Genomic DNA, 4,675 nt, shown 5'->3' with positions numbered 1-4,675 from the left:
AGGAGAAAGAAAACTGAAGAACTGGTGAAAGGAAAGGACTCACTACATATAAAGAAGTACAGTAAACTTTAACTTCACTTTTGAGGCCATATCACTTTTTCTTATATATCCTCAATATAGACAACATGTAGCACACAGCATATATAACAGTATAATACATTAATACAACGCGAGTTGGTAGATACTGGTGCAAATATACACACACACACACACACCTCTGGAGTGTCCTCTTTTTTGAATGTTCAAATATGGTAACCCTACCTAATATGCAACCTAGACCTCCCATACTGCAACTCCTGAGGTGTCTGCTGTCCCTCCTGAGAGAGGGGTAACAGGGCACTGCCGAATGGGGAAGAACACAAGGCAGTTGAGAAAGAGCATCCAGAAGTGACTTCTGAGCAGGTGGGAGCTGGAATCAGTGTGAATAAGTACGTGGGGGAACCAGAGGAAAAGGCCAAAGAAACATGTAGGAAAGAAAGAAAGTCTTGTAAACTGATGTTAACACCTCTGTGGGAAGCCGAACAGCTGAGGGCCTCAAGGGAAATCTATCAGGAGCTAAAGGCAGAGCAGTTTAGCAGAGCAACTTTGCAGAATAATTGATGCACAAGTGGATTGTCCTGGGATGGTGGCTGGGCACATTTCACCCCTGGGATGGAGTCAGCTCTGCAGATCAGCTGGACGGGGATGTTTGGGGGAGCTCAGAAACTCAGGTGAGGGTCAGAGGTGCACCGTGTGAAACTCACTGTTATACGTAATGCCCAGGAAATGGCAGGGTGAAAAAGGGTAATTATTTTTTGCAATTTTGTCCACATTTCCCCTCCCCCCTTTTTTGGTGGTCAAATAACAAAAATGGAGGGTGGGGAAATCCAAACCTGAATTTAAAAAAAAAACTGAAAAAGAAGGGGATTTTTAAATGAAAGTGTTCAATTTTTTTTAATTTTTAATTTTTTAAAATAAAACCCCACAAACAATTTTAAGTTTTTCATTGAAAAAAATGGAAACTTTGGAAATAATGAAAATATCTGACAAAAACTCTCACTTTCAGAAAAAGGTCATTTTTAGATCACAACATTGTGGCGGCTCAACCCAGAGTGATTCCCGGGGCTGTGGTTCAGGCTGAGCTGCTGTCACCTTGGATGGAAGCCGGGCCCTGCTTGGAGCTCAGACAATGCTGCCCAGAAAGGGCCTGATCTCAAGCCCATTGGTGTCGATAGAAATACTCTGCTGTGTAAAAGGGTCGGTTCTCTTGTGACAGAGAAATGGCTCCGCAGCTTTCACTTGGAGTCACCCCAACCCAGACCTGCTGTAGGAACAGAGAAATTCTCCACCATGGGAGGGTGAAGGGGAGGTTGATGACGGGATCATGAACAGCGCATACCGGGATATGGAGAAGGGAAACTCACCCCACCCCTCCAAGCCTGACAAAGGCTCTGATTTCACAATAAGAGTGTCCCTGTGGGAGTTACACCAGCAAAGCGCTAATGATTTAATTACAGTGGTAAATTTTCCAGTCTGCAGAGAAGTGCTAAGATAAACAGCTCTTCCCGTCAATGTTCTCCATGTCCTTGTACACCCGGTGTCATTCTATCTGAGCCCCTCACTATCGTTTATGGATTTTGTCCTCACCGAAATCTAAGTGGTAGGTAAGTATCATTCTCATTTCACAAATGGGGAAACTGAGGCACAGATAGAGAGAGACTAAGTGACTGAGCCCAGGACACACAAGAGTCCACAGCTGAGTCAGGGAGTGAACGCAGGGCTCTTGATCCCCAATGTACTACATCATCCATCCTCCACAACCTTGACCAATCTTGCATCTGCCTGGAAGGCTGATGATCCTGGGCTCTTTCGGCCAAAGAGGGGAAGAGTGTGGGTGGGACAGGACTGGAAAACAGGGAAAGCATCAGAGACACAAGGTGGGAACTCTGCCACAGGGGATTTAATTGATCTCACAGAGGGTCACATCCCCTATTCCTTATGGACTAGATCATGCCTCCTTTCACCAGGCCCAAAGTCCAGGGCAGAATTAGACTCATCTCCCCCATCCTGCAGGGGATATTGATGGAGCCAGACACTGTAGGACTACAGAGCAATCAGCTGCTGCTCAGAAGAGGGAGAGGAGAGTCTGTGCTGTGAACAGTGCCTCCTGCTCAGCGACTCTACACACAGTCTGGCTGCTCCATGTAGCCGTGCAGTGAGGGACCCACAGGATGAGCTGACAGAACTCTGAGCCACAGACTCTGCAGACTCTGCGGTGCAGCCACCTCTTCCCCCACCCAGCAGTGAGCTCTCCCCAGCCTGACCCTGAGCTAGCAGCCCAGTGGGGCGGGGGTGTATCACATGCTGTGTTGTGGGACTAAATAGCACGCTCTCATAATGTTATTTTTGACCTCGCGTGGTAACCTGCCTCATTCTCTCTCTCCATTTAGTCTGTTCTCATGAGGTTTCCAGGGCAGTTTATTTTCATAGATGTACATTTAAAGGCCAGAAGGGACCATCTAGTCAGAACGTCCACACTGCCCAGGCCAGAGAGCCTCCCCCAGGGATCCCTGCATTGAGCTGCTAACTTCTGGCTGAGCTAGAGAAAGTCCGGTAGAAAGAGACGTCCCCTCTCGGTTTAACGACTACAAACCGGCTCCCATTTCTAAACACTAAGATGGTTGTGGCTGATCAGTGTAAGAGGGGACCAGGGGGAAGGAGACACTGGACTCAGACAGAACAACTGGAGATGGGCCATGAGGACCCAGCTGTGGGTCCTACTCTGACCTTTCTTAGAGTTTGGGACTGTGGACTTGGAATGAGATGGAGCTTTTGGTCTTGGCATAGATTTCAGGAAGCTCAGCGGAGCATCCAGTTCTGGTGCATATTCAAGACCTGACACTGACAGAGCACATAGACCAGGCCACAGACATACCAAGGACTTCGGCAAAGGATGCTGGGAGGTTTAACATTCTAGTCAAGAGTGTAACACACAGCAGGATGTCAGGGCAGGGACCATGTTGTATATTGCCTGCCTGTACAGCACCATGTACACCAATGGCACTGAGGAAACAACACATTCACAGTGATAACAGCACCAGGGCAGGCTGGGAATTTTACTTTGAGACTGCATTATTCAAGTCGTTAATGAAAATATTGAATAGTACCGGACCTAGGACCGAACTGTGGGGGATCCCACTAGATCAGGGGTGGGCAAATTACGGCTGGGGGACTGCATCCAGCATTTAGACATTTTAATCTGGCCCTTTTAGTCTGGGGCTTGCCCCGCTTTGGTGCTCCAGATGGAGAGTGGGGTTGCGGGCTTGCCCCACGCCGCGTGGCTCCCGGGAGCAGTGGCATGTCCCCTCTCCGGCTCCTATGTGTAGGGGTAGCCAAGGGACTCTGCACGCTGCTCCCACCCCAAGCGCCGCCCTAGCAGCTCCCATTGGCCGGGAACCACAGCCAATGGGAGCTGCAGGGGTGGCGTCTGTGGACGGGGCAGCACACAGAGCCGCCTGGCTGTGCTTCCACATAGGAGACAGAAGGGGGCATGCTGCTGCTCCCAGGAGCTGCTTAAGGTAAGCACTGCCTGGACTCTTCACCCCTGGCCCCCTCCCACACCCCACACCCCAACCCCCTGGCCCAGCCCTGATCCCCCTCTTGACCTCCAAACCCCTCGGTCCCAGCCCGGAGCACTCTCCTGTATCCCCAATCCCTCATCCCCACCTCAGAGCCCATGCCCCCAACTAGAGCCCTCACACACACATGCACCCCAAACCCCTGCCCCAGCCCAGAGTCCCTTCCTGCACCCTGAACTCCTCATTTCTGGCCCGACCCCAGAGCCCACACTCCCAGCCGGAGCCATCACCCCCTCCTGCACCCCAGCCCCCAGTTTCTTAACCATTCATATCCCCCTGGACAATTTCCATGGGCCCTCAGGCCAAAAAGTTTGTCCGCCCCTGCAATAGATACACCCTGCCAGTTTGACAGTAAACGATTGATAACTATGCTTTGAGCATGATCTTCCAACCAGCTGTGCACAGACCTTATAGTAATTTCATCTTCCTCACATTTCCCTAGTTTGCTTCTGAGAATGTCATGTGGGATTGATTCAGAAGTCTTGCTAAAATCAAGATATATCCTTTCTATTGCTTCCCCCCATCCACTAGGCCAGTAACCATGTCAGAGAAGGAAGTTAGGTTGGTTTGTCATGATTTGCTCTTGAAAAGAACATGCTGGCTATTCCTTATAACCCTCAAATATCAGAGGGGTAGCCGTGTTAGTCTGGATCTGCAAAAGTGGCAAAGAGTTCTGTGGCACCCTATAGACTAACTGTTGAGGTGTGAGAGGATGCTAGAAGAGGGCCTCATCCTCCCTGATTGAACTAACCTCGTTATCTCTAGCCTGATTCTTGCTTGCATATTTATACCTGCTACTGGAAATTTCCACTACATGCATCCGACGAAGTGGGTATTCACCCACGAAAACTCATGCTCCAATACGTTTGTTAGTCTATAAGGTGCCACAGAACTCTTTGCCCCTTATAACCCTGTTATCCTCCAGGTGCATACCACCTGTTTTATTATTTGTTCAAGTATCTTCCCAGGTATGGAAGTTAGATTGACTTGTCTATAACTCCCTGGTTCCTGTTTCCTTTTTTAAAGATCAGTGCTATGATTTCCCTCCTCCAGGCCTC

This window comes from Terrapene carolina, unplaced genomic scaffold (genome assembly GCF_002925995.2).
Source record: "Terrapene carolina triunguis isolate 2854851 unplaced genomic scaffold, T_m_triunguis-2.0 Scaffold31651, whole genome shotgun sequence".
NCBI lineage: Eukaryota > Metazoa > Chordata > Testudines > Emydidae > Terrapene > Terrapene triunguis.
This window is presented reverse-complemented; position numbering follows the sequence as displayed.